This window comes from Hibiscus syriacus, unplaced genomic scaffold (genome assembly GCF_006381635.1).
Source record: "Hibiscus syriacus cultivar Baekdansim isolate YM2019G1 unplaced genomic scaffold, ASM638163v2 tig00000477_pilon, whole genome shotgun sequence".
NCBI lineage: Eukaryota > Viridiplantae > Streptophyta > Magnoliopsida > Malvales > Malvaceae > Hibiscus > Hibiscus syriacus.
The window spans coordinates 2,542,372-2,570,040 of NW_024061790.1; the positions used below are offsets into that span (position 1 = coordinate 2,542,372).

Below are 27,669 nucleotides of genomic sequence, written 5' to 3' on the forward strand. Positions count from 1 at the left end.
GTGATTTAGAGGAGCAAATCTACATGCAGTAGCCTGAAGGTTTCACTCAACTTGGAAACGATTGCATATTGAAGAAATCTTTTTACAGATTGAAACAGTCTCCGAGATAATGGTACAAATGGTTTGACTCCTATATGATCAAGATTGGCTACAAACGATGTGAGTATGATTGTTGTGTCTATGTTAACAGCCATGATGATGGTTCTTTTATTTTTTGGTTATTGTATGTTGATGATATGTTAATTGCTGCGAAGAACATGGATGATGTTATCGGTTTGAAAACTTTATTGAGTCAGGAATTTGATATGAAAGATTTAAGTGTTGCAAAGAAAATTCTTGGAATGGAAATTTGCAGGGATAGAGACTCAAGGAAACTGTGGCTATCTCAACAGGGTTATGTTAAGAAAATGCTAGAAAGGTTTACAATGAGCAGCGCAAAACCAGTGAGTACTCCATTGGCAAATCACTTTAAGCTCTCATCAGAACAGTGCCCTAAGACAGATAAGGAAGATGAAGATATGGAAAAGGTTCTGTATTCTAATGTTGTTGGCTTCTTGATGTCTGCAATGGTATGTACTCATCCTGATTTTGCTCATGCTGTTAGTCAAGTTTGTAAGAACATGTCTAAACTTGGTAAGCAACATTGGGAAGCAACCAAGTGGATCTTTAGGTACTTAAAGGGTACTGTGGGACATGGAATTGGTTTTGGTAGTCACCGGGATAATCCTTTGGTTGTAGGATATATGGATTCATACTATGCGGGTGATTTGGATAATAAAAGATCTACGACAGGGTATGTCTTTACTCTTGGTGGGAGGGCCTATTTGTTGGAAGTCTATTGTTCAATATGTTGTGGCATTATCTACAACTTAAGTTGAATACATGGCAGCGACTGAAGCTGCAAAAGAAGCTTTATGGCTTACTGGTTTAGTGAAGGACTTGGGTGTTCAGCAAGGTGGAGTTCAATTGCTTTGTGACAATCAAATTACTATTCACTTAGCTAAGAATCAAATATATCATGCTAGAACTAAGCATATTGATGTAAGGTTTCACAAGATCAAAGAGTTTGTTGCATCTGGAGAGATTTTGTTTCAGAAGGTACATACTGATGAGAATGTCGCTGATATGTTCACCAAGCCAGTTACCACAGACAAGTTCATGCATTGCTTGGACTTGTTGAATGTTTCGAGTTATTAAAGAAGTAAGGTAACCCAACCCACACTGAATGTTTCTTAAGGGGCAGGATATTCTCCAAGGTGGAGATTTGTTAGGTATGACTCATAAATATATCGGTAAAAAGGACAGGGGATGGAGTGGAGTGAGCGAAGCGAACATCACATGTCCTTAAAAAGAAAGTCTCGCAATAGGGGTTACGATGGTACGGTACAGGGTTATTTTTATAAATATGTATCAGGGTTTATTTATTATAGGAGGTGTGATGTTCGATAATCTCGATACTTGAAAAATAAGTGTCCAAATTATACCATTTATAAACTATTTTTCCGTAAATTCATGTGTCTAACATTACAAACGTTACCATTTTAGGTGTAACAATCGTAACGATTGTTAAAAAATTTCGTTAACTAACACGTGTCTTAAAAAATATTTATAAAAAAAATCCCCCCTCACCCATCCCTCTAACGAAATTTATCTAGATAATTATAAATAAATTATACTTTTAAGTTTTTTATTTTAAATATAAAAATGAATTACTATGACGTAACATGTGTCACTTAATGAATTTTTTAACACCGCTACTGCCAGAGCACACAATATGATAACATTTTGTAACGTTAGGCACGTGGATGGACCAAAAATAATTTAGGCACCTAACTTGGAAAAAGGGTATAATTTGAGCACTTACTTTTATATTAAGACTATTTTGTTTTGGGATTTTGAAGATGCTGCTAGCCTTGTGATTGTTGAAAATATTAACTTATAATTTGCGTGGACCTATACGTTTTCAAATTTTCCTTGTAGCTAACTGTGCCACAGATCAAAGATGATATGGAGAAAACATTGCAGTGGTTTATTCCGATTGCCACTAATACAACCAAGTAAATAGCTATCTTCCACAATGGATTATGTTGTCATTGCGTGCTAGTTGATATTGTTCTTTCTAGTTTATTTCTGACTACTCATCCTTGTTTTCATTGTCCCAAATTGTTCCAACTAGAGCTCATCATGGGTTTGGCTGGGTCGGAGAATGGGCAAACATCGGGTAACTTCTGAGTTTAGATGTTTTTTGTTTACTCAATGTTGATGCATTTTTGTTACTCGGCTTTTGTTTCAAAATTTTCAGGTCTGAGATGAGTTGTAAAACTGCTGGCCAGACTGACTTGCTGAGAATCGAGACACTACACCATGCTTACAAGGAGAAAACCGAAGCTTGTATCCTTTATATGGTAGTGCGGCTCCACCATCTTGTTACCCAAGTAAGGGCTAGCAATGGTGGAATAAGATGTCTTGTTAAGTCTCCAATTAGGTCTCCGAACCAGAAGACAAATCAACTGTCGACTCAAAAGCAGTCCACATCTTCTATGCTGATAGTCGAAGATCAAGAGATGCTTCAGGATGTGAGTAAGAGGAAAAAATCACCTGGGATAAGTAAGAGCTAGGAACTTGACAGTGGAAAAACTAGGTGTAGACACTAATTTTTCCATTTTACTTTTATTACTATTATTATTATTATTAAATAAAAATACAAATCCCGGAGCCCAATAACCCGACCCAGTTATAACCAAACCCCAAGGCCCATTTACAGCTGACCTAGTAGAAACCTTAAACCTATTCAGGGTTTCTACTAGGATTTCATCACCCAGCGCCGCCACCGCCTTGGACCAAAGAAATCTTCTAGCCGCCTCTTCACTCCCAATGCCTCCACTGCCAGGTGCTCTACTCCGATAATTCCACGACGCCGCCATCTCGCCGAAGACTCCAGAAGCACCACAAAGCTGTCCACGTCGCAGCTATGGGGCAAGTCATCACTATAGTTTGGTGACTCACCGAACTCGACCCTTGTACCCGGTCCGAAGAGAGCCTCATCGAGGCTTATAAAATCCATCAACACCTGCAAAGAGAAGACACAGAGCAAGAACGAGAAACAACAACCACGACAGCAACCAAGAGCAAGAAAAGGGACCAATGGTAGAACCACAAGGAACGAGCAGCAAGCACAACCAACAAACACAGTAACCAGAAGAAAAATAAAAAGAGAAGAGAGGAACTTACCCTATCGTCGGAGGCCTTCGAAACGTCGTCGGAGAATCAAAAATAATGAAGGTATTTTCTTAGATATAGGAAATTGCGAGGATTTTTAGGGGAAATGGATGACGGATTCGGCCTTAGAACCACGGGATCTATATCCTAGGGTAATTTGGAAATTTTCGGCCACCGTTAACGGTGACCGGCGGTGGTGACCGACGCCAGAGCATGGCTACCGGCTGGTTTCTAATATCCCTCCGGGCGGAGGTTTTAATAGAGAAATGAGAGAAATTTTCTCTATGTTAGAGAGAGAAGTAAAAACTAGAGAAATGAGGAAGATGGCTTAGGGGGAAGTCGGTTTTAGGGTATTTATACCCCTCCCCGAACTACGTCATTTTGGGGAAGGGTACTTGTGTAATTTCCCATATGGGAAACCCTTTCCGCAACCATTACATATTTGTTTCTTTAGAAGTTAGTCACTTAAATCAACTTTCGAGCCTTTTAATTCGGTTTTCTAATTTTGTTTTATTATAATTTAATCACTGCTTATATGTGTATATATATTTAGTGTAAAATACCAGATTTAGTCCCTTAAGCTTTAATAATTTTTATTTTGATCATTAATTAATTAATTAAGGACAAATTACACCTTTAGCACTTAGATTTAAGACATTTCGAATTAGATCCTTTAATTTTGATATTTTACAATTTTAACCACTGATTTTCATAATTTTCATTTTTTTATTAATTTTTATATTTTGCAATTTAATCATATAGCTTTTAATTCCTTTGACTATGTAATTGCAATTTATTTTTTATTACCTTTTTGCTTTCGACATGTTTAAATTATTACTTTAATTATTATTTTATTATTATTTTCATATTAGTCATATAAATATATATATATATATATATATATATATATATATTATATTGTTTAAATAATAATATTTATTTATTTTTAAATATTAAGAAAGGACAATCTTAATATAATTAGATGTCATATTCTGGTATTTTAAAAATAATAAATATCATGTTTATAAAAAATATATATTTGCTTTAATCTTATATAAATTATTTTAATCATATTTTTAATATTTATTTATTTTTTAATATTAAGAAAGGGCAGTCTTAAAATAACTAGATGTCATTTTCTGTTATTTTTAAATAAATAAATATCCTACTTTTATAAATTATATATATTAATTTAATTTTTTCCTTTTTTAATTATTTTTAGAGAAATGTTTTATTAATATTTATTTATTTTTTAATATTAAGAAAGGGGATGTCTTAAAGCAACTAGAAGTCATTTTATGATATTTCTAAGTAAATAAATATCTTATAAAAATATATATATATATATTTATAAAAATTAATATATTTTCTTCGAATTATACTAATAAATTTGAAATCACAGGATTATGAATTAAATTCATATTCGAATTCTTAAATTCTACTATTAGAGACAATTTATAATCGACAGGGACCAATTTTGGACATTGTGGGGGTGCTAATCCTTCCCTAAACATAATCGATCACAAATCCCTTTTTATTATTAAAAAGAACAAATTTTTGGTTAAACGCATACCATTTTATCTTTTAACTGATGTTTTCTTAAAAACTCTTTTAAAAGATGATTTTTAGGTATTCAACCTACCTAATCAAAAAGGCTGATGGCGACTCCCAAAACATTTCTGTTGAAAACATTTTGATATTTCGATATAACAAATTAAGTTAAATGAATTTTAAGATTTTACTAATGATTGTCTAAGGTATATTCGAATTAATTAATCGGATATCAAATTATTACTCCAAGTCTTTTAAGATCAATTTTAATCCTTACTAAATATGTAAAATTCTGATTTGTACTTAAACTATTTTTAAAACAATTTTCACAAAGTATTTTGAACCAAAATCAAGCCTTAAATCAATTTTTCAAAGGCATGCACCGTTGCATCAATCCATGCATCGATGCACCATTGAATAAATTGAACATCGAATGCATTTCATGCATCGATGCACTCTCTATGCATCGATGCACTTAGGTTTTATTAAAACATCGAATGCATTTCATGCACCGATGCACAAGCAATGCACCGATGCACTCAGGCTATTTTCAAACACCGAATGCATTTTATGCATCGATGCACACTTGGTGCACTGATGCACTAAGTGTTCCAACGGTCAAAATATTTGAATTTTACACTGATGCACCGATGCACTATGGTCATGCATCGATGCACCGACGCTCCCAACCAGTTTTATTAATTATTTTCACACAATAACGGCTCTATTGACTCCACTAATCATCCCCAACATTCAGAAGTGATTCAAGGTGTATTTAAACAAGCTTAGAAGCCATTGATCAAAACAAGAAACATCAAGCAACTAGAATCAAGAGAGAATCAAAGAGAAAGCATTAAACTTCAAGTTTGAGCATTTCAAGCCTATTTTACATTCAATATTCATTTTGCTTTCAAGAACACTTATTGTGCTCAATTATATTTATTCTTGAGTGTTCTTTCTTTGTTCTAGAATTGTGCAAATATCTTACCTTGTGAGGTTTTTCTTGTAAGTTTGCGAAATTTGTAATCTTCTCTTTGAGAAAGAGTGTTCTCAAGAATTAGGGTATAATTCTTGAGGGAGTTGTAAGGTTATCTCTTTGGCCTCAAAAGAAATAACAAATTAGTGAATTTATTGGAAAATACTTAGTGTGGATAGCTAAGGTAGTGGACGTAGACTTTGTTGAGAAAGTCGAACCACTGTAAATCGCTGTGCAATTACTTTCAATTTTCTGAAAAAGCTTCCACCAAAATTTTAATTGCCAATTCACTCCCCTCTTGGCCGATTCCATCGATCGATTAACTTAACAATTGGTATCAGAGCCTCACTCATTTGAAGGTTTAATCTCCTCTTGAGTCGATTCGGGAAGAGTTACATCGATTATCAAGTCATCAATGGCCTTCGCTTCAAATTACGACTCCTGTCTCGATTCGATGCCCGTCAACAAGCCTCCTTTCTTCAATGGAGCTAACTATGCCTATTGGGAAAATAGGATGATGTACTTCATTCAAGCAAGTGACATGGGAGCATGGAATGCCGTAGAAGAATGATACATCAAGCCTCTCACTCATCCAAGGTTGTGGAGTGAAGGAGAGACAAGAATGTTCCAGCTCAACTCCAAAGCCATCCATATCATATTTTGTGCTCTTGGACCAGATGAATACGGAAGAGTTTCATCTTATACAACCGCCAAAGAAATATGGGACAAGCTTTAAGTCACTCATGAAGGTATGGATGAGGTAAAGAAATCTAAAATTAGCATTCTAACACATAGCTATGAAAATTTCAGGATGAAATCAAATGAAGATATCAAAGTTATGACGGATAGATTTTCAACGATTGCCAATGGTCTCAAATAATATGGAGATATCATTTCAAATGAAAAGCTTATGAGGAAGTTAGTCTACTTTCTTCCAAAATCGTGGCAATCAAAGAAGACGACAATCATCGAGTCTAAGGACCTAACGTCCTTAACTCTTGAAGAGCTAATCGGTTCCCTTCTCACTCATGAAATGATGCTTGAAGATGAAGTGGACCTCGATAAGATTGACGAAACACCAAAGAGAAGGAGAAGAAGAAAAACATTGAAGTTGCTCTCAAATCCACAAAAGATGAGAGTGATTCAAATGACGACGATGATGACGAGGAAATGTCATTATTTTCCAAACGATTCAGAAAGTTGATGATGCCCAACCGAGGAAGAAAATTCAAACGCAATGAAGGCTTCAAAACTGAATTGAAGGAGAAAGACCTGATCATTTGCTATGAATGCAAAAAGTCGGGGCATGTCAAATATGATTGCCCACAATTGAAGAAAAAAGGACAATCCAAAAAGAAACACAAGGCTCATGTAGCTACATGGAGCGATGAAGAAGGTTCCGATGAAGAGGAACAAGAAGTTGCAAACTTGTGCTTGATGGCTATCGGGGAAGATTCTAAGGTAATCTCTAACTCATTCGATTTGGATGAATTATCTTATGATGAGTTATTAGAGGATTATAATGGGTTGGCTTTGGATTATAAGACTTTATTTTCAAAATACAAAAATGATATTTCAAAATTGAAAAACGAAAAATAGTCTTATATCCAAGACCAACAATGAGCTTGAAAGTAAGATCAAAGAATTGCAAATCAAAATTAATGATTTTGAAAAGAAAAATATTGATTTGCATAACTTACTTTTAAAAGTTCATGATGATCATCAAAAGAAGATTAATGATCTTAAAACATCTTTTAATAAGGTTGGAACAAAAAGTTTTGAAAAATATGAGAATTCAAAATCCAACTTTGTTAAGAAAAGTTTTAGAAGCTACAATCATAGAAGTCCTCAACGAACCTTGAATGGTAAAATTGTTAGGAGTATATGGGTTCCTAAAGAATTCATTACTACTAAAGATAATGATGTCTTTCATAAATGGATACCAAAGGGGACAAGGATTTTAGAAACTAATGAATATGGACCCAAAGGAATTTGGTTACCAAAAATTAGAAATTAATCTATGTTTGTAGGAAAAGGAGCATTGCTACAAGGCACGGGAAACAAATCCAAATTCATGGTACCTTGATAGTGGATGCTCGAGACACATGACCAGAGACAAAAGCCGGTTCATAGAGCTTAACGCCAAAAATAGAGGAGAAGTAACTTTTGGTGATAATTCAAAAGGTCACATTGAAGGTATTGGTACTATAGGTAATACCTCTTCCATACAAATTAAAAATGTGTTATATGTGAGTGGATTAAAGCATAATCTATTGAGTATTAGTCAATTATGCGATAAGGGATTCAATTTCATGTTTGAAATTAATGGTTGTAAAGTCATTGACATTACATCTAATCGGATTATGCTTGTTGGTCATAGAATAGGAAACATATACATGGTGCATTTAGATTCTATTGATATGACTAATTTGTGCCTAGTTGCTAAGGATGAACATGATAGTTGGTTATGGTATAAGAGACTAGGACATGCTAGTATGAGTGTTTTGCAACAGTTAATTCAAGAAGACTTAGTAAGAGGGTTGCCTAAGCTTAAATTTGATAATGATAAAATCTGTGATGCTTGTGCTAAAGGAAAATAAAAGTGAATTTCTTTTAAATCCATTAATGACGTATCAATTAGTAGAGTATTACAATTGATCCATATAGATCTTTTTGGGCCAACTAGGACTACTAGCTTGGGTGGAAAACAATATGCATTTGTCTTGGTAGATGACTATTCTAGATATAATTGGGTTCTATTCTTAAGTACTAAATATGAAGCATTAGAAAATTTCATCACATTTTCAAAAGTAATCCAAAACGAAAAAGGTTACTCTATCACTAGTGTTAGAAGTAATCATGGCACTGAGTTTGAAAATCTTGGATTTAATGAGTTTTGTAATTCTAATGGTATTAGCCATAATTTTTCAGCACCTAGAACCCCTCAACAAAATGGAGTTGTTGAGAGGAAAAATCGAACTTTAGAAGAAATGGCTAGAACCATGCTTTGTGAAAATAATTTGCCAAAATATTTTTGGGCGGAAGCCACAAATACCGCTTGTTATGTTATAAATTGAGTAATGATTAGGCCAATTTTAAAGAAAACTCCATATGAAATTTTCAAAAAAATAAAGCCTAACATTAGCTATTTTCATCCTTTTGGATCTAAATGTTTTGTTTTAAACAACGGTAAAGAAAACCTTAGCAAATTTGATGCTAAAAGTGATGAAGGAATTTTTCTGGGTTATTCCTTAAATTCTAAAGCTTATTGAGTATTTAATAAAAGAACTTTAGTTGTAGAAGAGTCTATACATGTTGTTTTCGATGATAATCTTATTCCGACGAAGGATTCTTGTGTTAATGATGATGTAGGTATTGTACAAGCAAATGACGTTAGACATGACGTTGGAGAATCATCATCAAAGGAAGAAATGAAAGATGAGGAAACTCATGATCCTCTCGAGAATCCAACCATTGAAGAAATGGAAGTCTCTTACCCAAGGGAATACAACTTTGTCAAGGATGGTGAGATTATAGGTGATCCATCCGAAGGGGTAACAACTCGATCCTCTCTTAGAAATATTTGTAATTATGTGGCATTTATCTCATGCATAGAGCCTAAGAACATCAAAGAAGCATTAAAAGATGAACATTGAATTATGGTTATGCAAGAAGAGTTAAATCAATTTGAGAGAAGTAAAGTATGGACATTAGTTGAAAGGCCTAGTAATAAATCTACTGTAGGTACTAAATGAGTGTTTAGGAACAAACTAGATGAGAGTGGTAATATAGTGAGGAACAAGGCTAGACTTGTTGCTCAAGGGTATACTCAAGAAGAGGGTATAGACTATGATGAAACATATGCTCCCGTAGCTAGGATGGAAGCAATTAGAATATTATTAGCATTTGCATGTTTTCATGAATTTAAATTATATCAAATGGATGTTAAAAGTGAATTTTTAAATGGTTTTATAAAAGAAGAATTGTATGTGGAACAACCTCCAGGTTTTGAAGATTCAAAATTTCCGGATCATGTTCTTAAATTGACAAAAGCGCTTTATGGTTTAAAACAAGCTCCTAGAGCTTGGTATCAAAGATTGTCAAACTTTTTAATTGAAATAGGTTTTTCAAAAGATAAGGTTGACACTACATTGTTTTTAAAGCATAAAGGTAAAGATTTATTAGTAGTTCAAATTTATGTTGATGATATAATATTTGGTTCTACAAATGATGTTCTTTGCCAAGAATTTTCTAAGCTAATGCAAAGTGAGTTTGAGATGAGCATGATGGGGGAACTCTCATTTTTCTTGGGACTCTAAATCAAGCAAAGAAAAGATGGCATGTTCATCAATCAAGCTAAGTACGTCAAAGATATGCTCAAGAAGTTTGGACTGGAAAATGGCAAACCTCGTGACACTCCAATGAGCTCTTCAAAAAAGCTTAACTTTGATGAAGGAGGTAAATGTATAGATGTTAAATTATATAGGTCAATGATTGGATCTTTACTTTATCTAACTGCAAGTAGACCGGACATTATTTTTAGTGTTTGCTTATGTGCTAGATTTCAATCATGCCCTAAGGAATCACATTTACTAGCTGTTAAGAGAATCTTTAGATACATTAAGGACACTCCTAGTTTAGGACTATGGTATCCTAGAGACTCTAGCTTTAGCTTGCATGCCTTTTCTGATTCGGATTATGAAGGATACAAATTAGATAGGAAAAGCACCTCCGGTACTTGCCAATCCCTTGGAAATATGCTAATTTCTTGGTTTTCAAAGAAACAAAATTGTGTCGCATTATCTACCACTGAAGCGGAATATATTTCAGCCGGTAGTTGTTGTGCACAAGTTTTATAGATGAAGCAACAACTTTTTGATTATGGAATTGAAGTAGGCACCATTCCTATCAAGTGTGACAATACTAGTGCTATTTGTCTCACTAAAAATCCCATCCAACACTCTAGAAGTAAGCATATTGAAATTAGACATCACTTCATTAGAGACCATGTTGCTAAGGAAGATGTAGTTCTAGAATTTGTTGATACTTTGCACCAATTAGCTGATATCTTTACAAAACCTTTAGACAAGTTTGGATACTTAGGAGATAATTAGGTTTGACCAGCCTATCTTCACTTAGTGTTTAAAATAATTTTAGCACTTTTAAGAATAAATGAAAAATGCTTATAATAATAATTTTTGATTGCATTCTTTGCTATTAGTTAGGGGGAGTTTATGTTGCTTGATGAAAATTAATTTTATGTTCAAATGAAATTTAAAGGATTAATTTGATTGATTGAACATGATTAATCTTCAATATATGAGTTGCCAATACCACTAAATCTAATTAATTTAGCATTTTAAGTGTTTAAAACGGATTTTTGACATTTCTCTGCTTCATGCATCGATACACTTAACAGTGCATCGATGAATCCCTTTGAATGTGCATCGATTCATCATGTTGATGCACCGATGCATGCCTTGAATGTGCATCAATGCACAGGGTCATGCATCGATACATCCGTCGAGTTTTGGGTTAAAATGCCTCATTTTCTTTATTTTCTCAAACCCTAAAACTAAAAACTCTCACACCGTTCGTCCCTCTCTCACTCTAAATCCTCCTCTTGCTCAAAATCATCAAAAAATCATTGGTTTCTTCATGCTTTTCATCTTCAAAACCTGCTTATATCATTAAATCGTGCAAAACAACTCATCATCCCTCTCAATCCGAATTTTCAAGGTAATATTTCAAAAACCTCTATTTTATTGATTTTTGATTTTAGAACTAGTTTTGATTAGTTCTAGGATGAACATTATATTAGGCATTGATTGTTTGTTGGTTCTAAACTATATTTTACTACCAATTTCGTCAAAAACAAACAATTTTTCAAGATTTTTCTTTGAATTTCGAAATTTAAAAAAAAAAATTATGATTTCGAAAATTAGTAATATTTTTTACTTAATTGTTTTGTTTTCATGAAAACTATATTATGATTATCAAATATTATTTTTAAATAGTTTTCAAAACATGCCCATTAGGATATGGTTTAGAGAACCTTGAATTATTGAGGACTCATTTGAGTTTTGGGATTAATTGTGCATACATGTGTTTCAAATTGCAGGTGATATTCCTTATTCCGATTTTTTTTAAACATGTCAACCCCTAAATGCCCTAAAACTTCATCAAGTCATTCTCGTTCAAACCAACCTTCTAATCTTATTCCTCAACCTCCTAATAGCCTATTAGGATCTTGCTTTAATATGCCTGAACGTCGGAGAGAAGAATTGTACCATAGGTACATGGATTCTTTTCACTCTTATAGAATTAGGGAAGAATGTATTACATCTCTATAATCCATGATAGACTTTAAATTTGAATACCTCCCGATTCTTAGAACATGGAAGTTTGATAAACTATTCTGTCTTAGACCTGTAGTCTTTAATTAATTAGTCCGCATTTTCTATGCTAATGTGGTCTATATTCAAAACGAAACTCAATGTGGAACTATAGGAATTAGATCCTACCTTTTAGGACAATATATTCTTATTGATTCCGCAACTATAGCTTCAAAATTTGGGTTAGATGACGCTGGTGTCTATAATGAAAAAGAAACTGTGGATTATCCATATCTCCCAAACGCTAGTGTTAGTACCCTTCGATCTCATCACGATGGTTTTCTTCATTTAATGATCTCATGGTGGTTTCGACCATCAGCGGATAGGTACTCCACTCTTCGTGCTAGGGATTTATGGTGGATGTATTGTATTAAGAATAAGATCAAAATAAATCTTCCACGGATTATCTTTAGTGTTCTAGTCGATACCGTAAACATTATCTCATCCAAACATGTTGAAACATTAGTTTATGGTTGTCTTCTTAGCAATTTCTTTATCAAACTCGGTTTGGATGTCTTTCTTGACAATCCTATTCCTCTCTAAAACCCAATCAATCTCACATCCTTGAAGAAAGCAGATTGGAAACAAGACGAGGTAACCAGTCAATGGGTTTTTAGACCCGGAAAGCAAACTCCGGGAGCTAGTTCCTCACGAGCTGCTCCTAGCTCCTCTCGTGCTCCTCCTCCTCCTCCTCCTCCTCCGGCTCCGGCTTCTGACGATGATCCTAAATTTCAACAGCTTATGCAAGACATCGATGATCACGTACTCGTTGACGAGCCTACACTGGAACTATCTCCACAAGAAGATCGAATGCCACCATATTTTCGTTCGTTTTTGAAGACATTTGATTTACGATATGCTTCCATCGAATCCCACTTGACTGCTACTCACGAAGCAGTAAATCAATGCTTAGACACTTTGGAAGCTTGTCAGATGGAGTTTCAAAGGGAGATGCTTGCATGCATGGATGCTCTCTCTCTTGAGATGCAAGCTCGATTTCCTCCTCCGCCTCCCGATCCTTCTATGCATGATTAGACTTATTTTAGTTTGATTGTATTTGGGATTAAACTTAAAACTTGGATTGATTAAACATTTTTCTATTTTTGGAGTTGAATGATTGGTTGTTTCAACTTATTATAAATATTTGGTTTGGTTTAATTCTTGCATCATTTACATATTAGTTGCATTATGACCAATTATGCCATTTCACATTTTTTATGAATATTGATTATGAAACTAATGGCTAATCTCTCTTTTGATCTTTGATCTTAGCAGCTTAATCTTTAAGTTTCTAAATATAAATTGGCTAAGTTTTTCAAAACCTTGTGTAAAGTTATTTTAGAATCTTTTTGATTTAACAAAAAGGGGGAGAAGTGTAAAATGTTTTAAAGGGGGAGAAATGTTATAGTAAGGGGGAGTAATTTAAAACTCGATTTTCAAAATAGTTTTTCAAAGAAAATCTTAAAATTACTCAAGTGTTTTGTTATATCAAAAAGGGGGAGATTGTTGAAAACATTTTGATATTTCGATATAACAAATTAAGTTAAATGAATTTTAAGATTTTATAAATGATTTTCTAAGGTATATTCGAATTAATTAATCGGATATCAAATTATTACTCCAAGTCTTTCAAGATCAATTTTAAACCTTACTAAATGTGTAAAATTGTGATTTGTACTTAAACTATTTTTAAAACAATTTTCACAAAGTATTTTGAACCAAAATCAAGCCTTAAATCAATTTTTCAAAGGCATGCACCGATGCATCAATCCATGCATCGAAGCACCATTGAATAAATTGAACATCGAATGCATTTCATGCATCGATGCACTCTATATGCATCGATGCACTTGGGTTTTATTAAAACATCGAAAGAATTTCATGCATCGATGCACAAGCAATGCACCGATGCACTCAGGCTATTTTCAAACATCGAATGCATTTAATGCATCGATGCACACTTGGTGCACCGATGCACTAAGTGTTCCAACGGTCAAAATATTTGAATTTTACACTGATGCACTATGGTCATGCATAGATGCACCAACGCTCCCAACTAGTTTTATTAATTGTTTTCACACAATAACGGCTCTATTGACTCCACTAATCATCCCCAACGTTCATAAGTGATTGAAGGTGTATTTAAACAAGCTTAGAATCCATTGATCAAAACAAGAAACATCAAGCAACTAGAATCAAGAGAGAATCAAAGAGAAAGCATCAAACCTCAAGTTTGAGCATTTCAAGCCTATTTTTCATTCAATAATCATTTTTCTTTCAAGAACACTTATTGTGCTCAATTATATTTATTCTTGAGTGTTCTTTTTTTGTTCTATAATTGTGCAAACATCTTACCTTGTGAGGTTTTTCTTGTAAGTTTGCGAAATTTGTAATCTTCTCTTTGAGAAAGAGTGTTCTCAAGAATTGGGGTATAATTCTTAAGGGAGTTGTAAGGTTATCTCTTTGGCCTCAAAAGAAAGAACAAATTAGGGAATTTGTTGGAAATCCTTAGTGTGGATAGCTAAGGTAGTGGACGTAGACTTTGTTGAGAAAGTCGAACCACTGTAAATCGATGTGCAATTACTTTCAATTTTATGCAAAAGCTTCCACCAAAATTTTAATTGCCAATTCACCCCCCCTTTGGTCGATTCCATCGATCGATTAACTCAACAATTTCTTTAAATAAAAACCATTTATTCAATTTATCCACATTATTTTTCCCGCCAAGTAAAAATTTGTGCCCGGACAAAAACCGATTACGACATCTTGGCGACTCCGCTGGGGACCCTGGTCAACCAAAGTCGATTATATATTGTCTCTATAATTAGAAATTGAGAATTTAGATTTATTTAATTTATGATTCCTTTTTATTTCTTTCAATATATTTTATACTCTTGTATATTTATGTTTGTATTTTTATATTTAATTGCTTTTTAGATATTAATGTTTGTGTGAAAATTTCTCTTCACACAGAGTACTCACATTGCATAAACATAAGCTCTATACCCGAGCTCTTTTCCCTTTTAAGTGGGAGTGAAAGCGACGTCTTCGTGAGAATTTATTCTCCGTGTCAGACCAAGCAAGTAACTTTCGAGGTTCATATATCCTATGTCTTTGTGAGAATTTATTCTCCGTGTCATGCATAGGGAAATGTGTCCCCTCGAATTGAACTCGATCCTCTTAAGCCTGTAATAGACTAAGATTGAGGGTTTGGCAGCCCAAGGGGCACCAACAAGGATAGTTCGAGTACCTTTACTCATAGAACCATAACCTTGCATATAATAAACCTTAGAAATTCTCCTGATCTAAGACAATGCTGAAACTTTGTCCGTAGGTGTACACAAAGGAGAAATAAGCTCTAGCTTTTAATTTATTTTAATTTTTTTCTTCTTTTCTGAATAATTGCATGTGAACTATAAATCATGCAGTTAGGTTAATTTTTCCAAACAAAACATGAAACTAGAAAGCATGAGGTTAGGATTTATACCTTGATAGATAGAAAATTTTTCTTTCCATTAGTTGGTACTAACCATTTTATTTTTTTCTTATTGTTATCTATTTTGTAGATACATTGTATTTTGCTCTAATTTATTTATATTGATTTTTTGTGCTTACATTGCATGATCATGGCATAACCAAAAGGTGTTGATTTGAAAGATTGTTCATCAAATTGGAAAGTTTTCATAAATGGACAAAAAGTTTTATGATCAAGCATACTATGACGCAGCCATGGAATGGCATCCTGAGGGAACTCCGAATATAGAGGAGAGCTATACACCCAAGGGTCGTATGCCCATTGAAGAGCAAAAGGAGATACAAGAAATAAGAGAGAAGATGTCCAAGATGATGGGTAGAATATCTATTTTGGCCAAAGAAAAAGATATTTCTGCACAAAAAGAGAGAGAGGTCATTGAATATAATCCTGCAATTTCATATATGCAAGGGACTTCTAATCCTAACCAATTTGAGAAATTACAGACAATCATCATTCATATTCACAAACTGTCTGGAGATACCAAAGAAATGGTGACAACTGTAAAAGCTCCCAGAGATGAGAATAAGTCATGTAATCTGAAATCGTCGAAGTTTAGTCTTCTCCCAACGTCTAAAACTCAGGTTCAATCCAAGACTAAAGGCAGTTATCATTTTGATAATATCCTTATATCATGTTGGAGCTCAAGAACATACCATTGAGAATTATCTTTCCTTCAAACATCGATTCCAGAGTCTTTTGGATCATGGAAACTTATAATTTATGATAAATGATCGACCTAATTTGGGAACTGAATGTCCTGCTAGATTAATACCAAAAGTGTTCAAAGGTAAGAGTATCAGTAGGGACGTCCAGAAGGAAGAAGATTTGCTGAGGTCCAAGGCTCAAATACGTAATTTAAAAATTGAAAATGATAAATTGAGCACCAAAATGGAAACCATACAAGAAGATTTCCAGAAGGTCAGTCAAGCATTTCAAAATGCTAGCATAGGAAAAACCCCAGAAGAATGGATAACAGGAGTCACCAAATTGAAAAAGAACTGTAACATACATGAAGGTCAAGCCCATAAGTTTTCTCATGATTTACGAGTTACAGAAGAAAGACGCAATACAACTGTCCTCAATTTGAAAAAATGTCAAGTCGAAAATCAAAGGTTGAATAGTGCTATGACCAACATAGAAGTATCATATCAGATCCATCAGTATGAGATTGATAGTGAATTAGAAGTCACTAAGACCAGAAACAAGACATTGATGAAATGTTTAGATGATTGTAGAGATCTAATACAAGAACTTCTTGAACACAAAGATTCTCTCACAAGAAAAAATGAACAACATTGTTTACAACTCCGAGAATTGACACGGAAGATGAAGGAAAAAGACAATGTTATGAAGGAAGTTGTTGTTCAAGCAAGTAACATGGCTCAAAAGCTGGTAGACTTAACTGGTTTCACGAGAGAATTAAAGCAGATTGATAACTCCACACCTGAGCATGAGTGGAAGTTAATTTGGCTTTTAAGGGAAATAGATAAATTAGGAGTGAAAGTTATCCCCTACATGTAAAAGTTTTGCTTGATGTACCGAAACTTTTGTGTTCTATGAAATCTGTTTTAAAATTATCACTCTTGAGTAACACATTTTTCATACATGCATTTGCATTTTGCATCTTTGCATTTTCATTTTACATTCGTAATTTTATGTTTTCTTTTGCATTGCACAATTTGCATTGCACAATTTTCATTCTTATTTTTGCATTTACATATTTGCATTTGCATTTGCATTTTGCATCTTTGCATTTTTACGTTTGTATTTACATTTTCATTTTTTCATTTACATCTTTTCATAATTACATTTTGTTTCAAACTATTTTACATGTATTTAATCATGAAAATATGGGAATAATTCATGGAGGATTCCATGAATAATTTTCGAAATCAAATTGGAGCTAACTTGGTCTTCCTAAAGAAGGATAATAGCCATGAATGAGATTTTATCAAGGGTTGGTAGAATTGAGAAATTGCAAGAGAAACTTATCAAGACTCAACAAGAGATGATTGATCAAGTAAAAAAGTTCCAGGGTGATTCAAATGAACAAATGGATCAAGCAAAAAAATTCCAAGATGACTCAAAATAGCAAATGACAAAACTAATGGATATGGTGAATATTGTAATCCATGGAGAGAAACCCTTAGAGAATCCTATTGTAATAAATTTGAATGGGTTTATGAATGTTAGTGGTATAGCCAATGCAATGGAAACAAATGACCAAGAACTTGTCAAGAAATGTGGAAATCCAATAAGTCTCCAAAAATCGGGTATGATCCTAGAAAAGGCGATAAAGATTAAGTTGAAGTGAAGCATAGAAGAGGTTCAAAGGCCATTGAAGAAAGCTAGGAAAAGGAAAAAGAAAATGATACCTCTCATTCCAATTCCAATCTCTTACCCTTTCTTTTTGAAAATGACCTCATAACACCAATTCCTCCAAGGCTTGATACTTATTTGCGTCCACATTGGCAGGGTGTCAAGAATTCATGCAATTATCATTCTGGAGAGTTTAGCCACTCCATGGAGAATTGTAGGGTTTTGAATTTAAAGGTCCAAAACCTCATCGCAGAAGGGTTGCTATGTTTTGAAGATGGGAAACCTAAGCTCCTCAAAAGTTCAAAACTGGTCGAGAAAGAGAAAATTTTGAATTAATGTCTGTCTCATGATGTTCAAGAATCAATCATTCAAAACAAACATTTTGGTCATCATTCACATGGTCTTCAAGAAAGCAAAGTAAACAATTGTAAAGAAACAGTGATGTCAAGGGGGAATCTACCCCGTTTTCCTTCAATTTCATGCAGCAAGGTATATTACAAGTTTCTCCAAGCCCAAATTATTACTCCATGTCGAGCTAAGCCTTTGTTGCTTCCATACCCGAGTTGGTATAATGAGAAACTCTCTTGTGACTATCATGCTGAAGCCCGAGGGCACTCCATTGAGAATTATGATAACTTCAAACGATGGGTTCAAGACCTTATGGTTCAGGGAATTATAGAAGTGAATAATGATCAGTCTGTGTTGGTCAAACAATTGGGAATTAAACCCCAAAATAGAGTTGGTAGTATCAAAACAAGTGAAGTACATGTCATAGAGAACGAGGAAAATGAAGTACTTGAGCCAAGGATAAAACATTCAAATTTCAATACCTCTCTGATTATAAATGATAAAGAAGTAAAAGGAGAAGTAATTTGAGACTGGCCCATGGGTTTAAAAAGGAATGGGGCAGATGTAACCCATAAGACACCTCAGACACTTATATCAGATTTTCTGAAAACAAGTGAGGTAGGGGCAATTTAAGGAATATGGTGATTACAACCCCAATTTTAGTTGCATTGAGTATTCAAAACCAAGAAAAACTATCATCACCAAAGAAATTTGTTCTGGATCTAAAATCGAGCCCAATCACCAGTCGAGGAAGAAAAAAATGATGATGGAGACTATTCAGGAGAAAGAAGAGATTTATCTGAAAGTTTATCCAAAGGACTTGACACAAGAAATGATCAAGAAATGGAGGGCAAATAAAGATGAAAATCCTGGGTCAAGTACGCACCCAACATTCGAGAAATGATATAGCAAGTTAAACAAAACAAGTGGAAGTTGTTATCTACCACTGTAGCACCTTTCTATTTTCAGCATCTTGTTTGAACATGTTTTTGTTCCTTTCTTCACCTTTTGTGCAATAAATAAATTTGTGTTGCTTGTAAGGTTATGAGCATTTAGTCAATTTTGCAATCTTGCAATTCTTTGAATATCAACTGGATTAAAAAGCTCTTTATGATTAGAGTTATAATCTTTGACAAAATATTAGGATTAAAAACTAGAAAAAAAGGACCCTTGACCTTACCTCAAATGAAATATACCCAAACACTATCCTATTACAAATATGAGATAGCCTTCTCCTATTGAAAGGAATTACAAAAAGGCTTGGTATTTATATATAGGAGCGTACAACATGGGGCATCGTTGGTGTATTACATTGCAAAACCAACTAGAGTACTTTTCTATTGATGACGTTCGATGATGAACATAATTTTTACAAATAGGTAAATCTAGTTTAAGTAAGTTGCTTGGGAATTAAACTCTAACAAAGAGATTTTCTGAATTCCACCAAAACACCTCGACTATAACAGGTTCTTTTTAACAAGCTTAAGAAATTGGATTTGGATACTCATGTTATATTACTATTATATAAAATAAAGCTTGAGTTGTCCCTATAAAGCAATTGGTTAATAGCCCCGGCTTTATGGATAATATTTAGCTAGCCTGTTATACTACTATATGCAATAAAATTGTCCCTCTAGAGTAATTGGTTAATCGCCCGGGCTTTATGGATAAGTTTCAACTAGCCTGATAAAGGTGATTATATTATTATATACAATAAAGTTGAATTCAACTAGCTAAAATGACAAAACGTTACTAAATAAAAATGGACTAAGGGAGTTTCGAAACACCTGTTATAGTCAATTTCACACAAGCACTCAGAAATTTCATTTTTAGACCGATATTTTCGCACTACTTTGGTTAGATGAGTCTAAATGAAAGATTCCAGAGAATCGAAATAGAGGTATTCTAGATAGTCTAGTAATTTGGCAATCCTAGTTGCATCATTTTGTACGCATCCGGTTAAAATACCAAGTTCTTAAAGTGAGGAATGTGACAAAGTTCACAAAGAGCGAGAAATGAGTGACATCTTAAATAGATGTAACCATAGAAAATAGGAAAGTCATCCTGAAACAAACCCATAAATTTTGATACTTGTCAAAGAGTTATAATTCTCAAAACATTAAATAATTGTTGATCCTTTTGATATTCTTTAAACTCATGCTTGTGATTTGATTCTATTGTGAATCTGTAAGAAACAATACTTTACAAAATTCTTTAATTTTTTTATAAAGAAAGGAGAAAAACATTTTCAAACTGAACAGTCTCAAATGAGGAAGGTCATTGAAGCAAGTTGATGCCTATTCTACCTCTATTGAATAAAAAGAATGAGCTAGGCCAGAATGATGAAGCATTCTTGAAAGCAAGTGGTCCAAGAAGCCAGAAAGTCTGGAGAATTGAACTTGTAACGATCTTCTGTGACATTATTAGCAACTCATAAAGAAATATTATCCTATTTAAAAGGGATATTTATCTCATACTGATGGCGATAAGAATTACTAGACAAATTATTTCCCTCAGCCACCAATCCATGTCTATAGCAGATCCTCCAATCACAGAGTCATAAGTCTCATTAAGTGTATTATGGGAATGAACAAATCCACCATCTACACTCTGGTTATACCATGATACTGGTTTAAAATTTGATACATCATTGTTGCTTCTTCCATGTCGATCATTTTCCTTGTCAGGATTATGTCCTTCAGAAGATTGTTGAACTTGAAATTGAGAACTTATAGGCACAGAATAAGATATTGGAATAGATTCTACACTTGTAGGCCTTTCATACGGGATAACATTGGTTACAGGATTCTAAAAGTAGAGATAACCAGTTTTACCCTCAACTAAACTTTTCCATGGTTCAGGAAGAGTGAGATATATTGGAGCAGCAGAAGAGACAGTCATTGTAGCAGTCATTGCAAGAAAATACAAAAAAAAAATATTCTAGTTCATCCCGATAATGTTTATTTCTTCCAGTAAAGTTGTTACACGGGATGCCACCGACAACAAGGTCCAATCCATCAAATCTACTCATCAATTGCTCCAACCGATCACCATTCAGTTCTTGCACATATGCTTTCAAAGGTATGTTGAACCGGTAAAGGGCAATCTCTGCACCATCAATCCCAGAGAACAAAGACAGAACATTGATACCCTTGGGAAACATGTCTCTTAAGACCGAAAGATGATAAGCCACTGTGTCGACCTAGAATGGATTACCAAGCAATTTATACCACTCTGTCTAGCTAGATCATTCCAGATCTAGAAAATGGTCACCTCATTCAGAAGAGGCACATCTCTCATACATTTCCATCCGAATGATTGATTACTTCTTAAGTTTGTGACAACATAAAGAGAATTCCTCAAATTACTTGACAACACTGTTGTTTAGTGACATCAGAATGAGAGTATTCAAGTTAAACAGATTTGGGGCACGAATAAAGCCACAAATACCCATAACAGTGCATTGTCAAAATTGGACTTTGTGGGGATCATGATATTCAAGTCAAACATACATTGAGAGTGAACCAGAAGCAAAATGTTGGGGCATCTCGAAAGCCCATTGCAGACAGAAATGATCTAGGTGGGGCATTTTAAAGGCCACTTCAGACAGATCCGTGTGGGGCATTTTGAAGGCACATCAGTGTGAAAATGTGGGGCATTTTGAAAACTCACATCAACAAAAAAGCAAATGTTGGGGCATGCTAAAACCCCATTTCAATCAGAATCAAGAATGTTGATGTATTTTGAACGTTCATATCAGCAAATACTGGGGCATGCTGAAGGCCCACATCATCATGTGTTAAAAATCATTGACTTGAACATATATTTCCAATGAGACAAAAAGATATGAAGAATGAAAATGGTGAAACAATGACAGTAGAGCTGACTATACATAATTGCTTCATTCATCAGGCAATTGCATTAGAGTCCTATTGTTGAACAAATATTTACTCAGCAAGTATGGTCTCAAATACTCAATCATTGACTGGGTTTTGTTCTCAAGTGGTCTTGTGACATCGTACAAAAGTTTTGAACACTATGAAAGAGCTTCCCTAACCAGAAATCTGAGCAGAAACCACATGAAAGGATGAATGTGTTGTCAAATATTTTACGAACATCTGTGCAGAAGCCACAGGAAAGGATGAATGTGTTGTCAAATGTTTTACAAACATCTGAGCAGAAGCCACATGAAAGGATGAATGTATTGTCAAATGTTTTACGAACCAACGATTTTGGTGTTGAACCAATGTTTTGATCATATGGTTTCCATTTTTATAAAGCATGTCTTATTCAACCCTAAGGTTAGAAGTTAGATATGATGAATATTTCTTTCCACAAAAGGGAAGCGAAAATTTTAACAACAAGAAACTAGTGGAGCCAACTAAGGTTGAATGACAGGTTGTTGCTAAACATCTCGACATGATATGGTCCAAGTTGCCTGGTTCGAGATCTGATTAGATGTGGAGAAATGAAAAGAATTAGGATAAATCTTCCTTGTGATGTGTTTCAAGAGTCAAATTAGAACAAACGTTGCTCTCCTAATTAATCTCTGCTGAGTTTAGCATATCATATCTACATTCTTCAAAGATGATAGATTTTCTTTTCAAAGATGAAAGCTTTATTGGATTTCTACAAAAGTCCAGACGAAGAAAGCCAGTGTTATCAGAGACAAAATGGGGCATCAAGAATGATCAAATTGTTCTTCAGAAATATAACATAAGTTGATACATTGATATATGCAGAAAACCATGTAAAGGAATGATTAAGTGAAGGAAGACCGAGTTCGCCACTTTAAAGTCACATAAAGATTGCATCAACATTTATGCATTCATAAGAACATCATTTGCACAATAGACAATGCATTACATTGAAACATTTGATTGCATTCAAGCATAAGGTTTTTTTTTCATATTTTTGTATGAAAAAGAAGATTCATGATGAAAAATACCTTACAAGAAGAATGTAGAATTCAAAACCTCAAATGAAAAAAATCATGCAAACATCTGAAGAATAGATGGACGCAATCCATAAATGAAGCATTATTTTGAAATGGGGCATGTTACCCAATCAACAAGTTATTTCGGAAAAAAAAATGAGAAAACGATTTCCAAAGTTTCTCATTTAATCTTTTCTGAAAATGAAATTGTTGAATAGTAAGAAAACGATTTTCAAAGTTTATTACTTAGAAAACTATTTCCCACATATGTAAGACCTACAGTGCAGGATGTTTTCAAAAAGCCTTCGGGACCTTTTTGATGTTTTCAAAACCTTCGGGTCATCTGTAAGAGCTTCAGTGCATGATGTTTTCAAAACCTTCGGGTTATTTATAAGACCTTCAGTGCATGATATTTTCAAAACCATCGGGTCATCTGTAAGACCTTCAGTGCATGATGTTTTCAAAACCTTCGGGTCATCTATAAGACCTTCAGTGCATGATGTTTTCAAAACCATCGGGCCATCTGTAAGACCTTCAATGCATGATGTTTTCAAAACCATCGGGTCATCTGTAAGACCTTCAGTGCATGATGTTTTCAAAACCTTCGGGTCATCTGTACGACCTTCAGTGCATGATGTTTTCAAAACCTTTGGGTCATCTGTAAGACCTTCAGTGCATGATGTTTTCAAAACCTTCGGGTCATCTGTAAGACCTTCAGTGCATGATGTTTTCAAAAACCTTCGGGTCATCTGTAAGATCTTCAGTGCATGATGTTTTCAAAACCTTCGGGTCATCTGTAAGACCTTCAGTGCATGATGTTTTCAAAACCTTCGGGTCATCTGTAAGACCTTCAGTGCATGATGTTTTCAAAACCTTCGGGTCATCTGTAAGACCTTCAGTGCATGATGTTTTCAAAACCTTCGGGTCATCTGTAAGACCTTCAGTGCATGATATTTTCAAAATCTTCGGGTCATCTGTAAGACCTTCAGTGCATGATGTTTTCAAAAACCTTCGGGTCATCTGTAAGACCTTCAGTGCATGATGTTTTCAAAAACCTTCGGGTCATCTGTAAGACCTTCAGTGCATGATGTTTTCAAAAACCTTCGGGTCATCTGTAAGACCTTCAGTGCATGATGTTTTCAAAACCTTCGGGTCATCTATTGGACCTTCAGTGCATGATGTTTTCAAAAACCTTTGGGTCATCTGTAAGACATTCAGTGCATGATGTTTTCAAAGACTTCGGGTCATCTGTAAGTCTTCCGAGCAAGATGATATGACCTCCGGGCCATTCTTAAGACCACTGGGCAGAATGTTTTCAACATTTCCCTCCTAATCAATAGACGTCAAATGAAAAAATTATTTTCTTTTCGTCTTTTCTCTATTCTTGTTAACACAAGAATGAGCAAAGAGGGGCAGCTGTAGACACTAATTTTTTCATTTTACTTTTATTATTATTATTATTATTATACATTATTATTATTATTATTATTATTATTATTATTATTAAATAAAAATACAAATCCCGGAGCCCAATAACCCGACCCAGTTACAACCAAACCCCAAGGCCGATTTACAGCTGGCCTAGTAGAAACCCTAAACTCATTCAGGGTTTCTACTAGGGTTTCATCACCCAGGGCCGTCGTCACCTTGGACCAAAGGAATCTTCCAGCCGCCTCTTCACTGCCGACGCCTCCACTGCCAGGTGCTCCACTCCGACAATGCCACGACGACACCACCTCGCCGAAGACTCTAGAAGCGCCATAAAGCCGTCCACGTCGCAGCTATGGGGTGAGTCATCACTATAGTTTGGTGACTCACCAAACTCGACCCTTGTACCTGGTCCGACGAGAGCCTCATCGAGGCTTATAAAATCCATCAACACCTACAAAGAGAAGACATAGAGCAAGAACGAGGAACAACAACCACGACAGCGACCAAGAGTAAGAAAAAGGACCAATGGTAGAACCACAAAGAACGAGCAGCAAGCACAACCAACAAACACAACAACCAGAAGAAAAATAAAAAGAGAAGAGAGGAACTTACCCTGTCGTCGGAGGCCTTCGAAACGTCGCCAGAGAATCGAAAATACCGAAGGTATTTTCTTAGATCTAGGAAATTCTAGGGATTTTTAGGGGAAATGGATGCTGGATTCGGCGGTGGTGACCGGCGCTGGAGCATAGCGACCAGCTGGTTTCTGATATCCCTCCGGGCGGAGGTTTTAAGAGAGAAATGAGAGAAAAATTCTCTCTCTATTAGAGAGAGAAGTAAAAACCAGAGAAATGAGGAAGATGGCTTAGGGGGAAGTCGGTTTTAGGGTATTTATACCCCTCCCCAAACGACGTCGTTTTGGGGAGGGGGTACTTATGTAATTTCCCATATGGGAAACCCTTTCCGCAGCCATCACATATTTGTTTCTTTACAAGTTAGTCACTTAAATCAACTTTCGAGCCTTTTAATTCGGTTTTCTAATTTTTCTTTTATAATTTAATCAATGCTTATATATGTATATATATTTAGTGTAAAATATCATATTTAGTCCCTTAAGCTTTAATAATTTTTATTTTGATCATTAATTAATTAATTAAGGACAAAATACACTTTTAGCACTTAGATTTATGACATTTCGAATTAGATCCTTTAATTTTGATATTTTACACTTTTAACCACTGATTTTCATAATTTTCATTTTTGTTTATCAATTTTTATATTTTGCAATTTAATCATATAGCTTTTAATTCCTTTGACTATGTAATTGCAATTTATTTTTTATTACCTTTTTGCTTTCGATATGTTTAAATTATTACTTTAATTATTATTTTATTATTATTTTCATATTAGTCATATATATATATATATATATATATTTAAATAATAATATTTATTTATTTTTAAATATTAAGAAAGGGCAGTCTTAATATAACTAAATGTCATATTCTGGTATTTTAAAAATAATAAATATCATGTTTATAAAAAATATATATATTTGCTTTAATCTTATATAAATTATTTTAATCATATTTTTAATATTTATTTATTTTTTAATATTAAGAAAAGATAATCTTAAAATAACTAGATGTCATTTTCTGCTATTTTTAAATAAATAAATATCCTACTTTTATAAATTATATTTTTTAATTATTTTTAGAGAAATGTTTTATTAATATTTATTTATTTTTTAATATTAAGAAAGGGGTTGTCTTAAAGTAACTAAAAGTCTTTTTCTAATATTTCTAAGTAAATAAATATCTTATAAAAATATATATATTTATAAAAATTAATATATTTTCTTAGAATTATACTAATAAATTTGAAATCACGGGATTATGAATTAAATTCATATTCGAATTCTTAAATTCTACTATTAGAGACAATTTATAATCGATAGGGACCAATTTTGGGCGTTGTGGGAGTGCTAATCATTCTCCAAAGGTAATCGACCACAAATCCCTTTTTATTATTAAAAAGAACAAATTTTTGGTTAAACGCAGACCAGATTATCTTTTAACTGATATTTTCTTAAAAACTCTTTTAAAAGATGATTTTTAGATATTCGAACTACCTAATCAGAAAGGCTGATGACGACTCCCAAAACATTTCTTTAAATAAAAATCATTTATTCAATTTATCCACATTATTTTTCCCGCCAAGTAAAAATTCGTGCCCGGACAAAAACCGGTTACGACACTAGGTTAATCAGGCACCATAGATTGAGTAAAAGCAGTAGCCACTCTCCAACAAATGAAGTAAAGACAGACTCCTTACCTGTTTGGAGATTGTCATCGGTTCCTTTTATCGACTTTGATATCAACCGGTTCAAGGCATTGAATGTCATCGATCGAGTGGACACGCTTCAAAGTCTGTAACTATATGTTGAATCATGATTCATAGGCAGGGGCCTTTTACTTTTGCTTGTGTAGAAGCTCATCTGCTGCATTTTCACATGTCGGGTGTTAAATAGGTTTGCGATTGGCTATATTTTTGGCGAGTATACGAAGTGGGTGCTGAGTGATACAAGCTATTATATTTCTTACATGTGAGAAATGTAGGATGGTGGATGCATTTGTTCAGAGGGGAAATTAAACTGATCTCAAGACAATACTTTTCTCTTTAGTTCTATATGTACAGAATATTTCATCATTTTATAATTAATTATAAATCTCTGCTATTTTTTTGATACCAACTCCCTGTTGAGAAATAATACTTTGACCCTTCATTACAATGGGATTTGACAGTGACAGTTAATTCATGCAATAGGCAGGGTTTCAAAAAACGGTTTGCGACCGCGATTTCGGCCACGATATAACAGTTTCGCCACTGTCCGAGTTATCCGCGACGGCCGCAATATTGCCCACGACGGCCGCAATCACGGCAAATCCAAAATAACCGAAAA

General features: G+C 34.2%; 1 long non-coding RNA gene across 1 annotated transcript; it reads left to right on the forward strand.

Annotated features, from left to right (window-relative positions):
• The first annotated feature begins 2,515 nt into the window (after window positions 1-2,515).
• LOC120206901 lies at window positions 2,516-27,414 on the forward strand. Its single transcript, XR_005524151.1, has 2 exons — window positions 2,516-2,641; window positions 26,968-27,414. It is a non-coding gene; the product is annotated as an uncharacterized LOC120206901 (long non-coding RNA).
• Window positions 27,415-27,669: the final 255 nt, after the last annotated feature.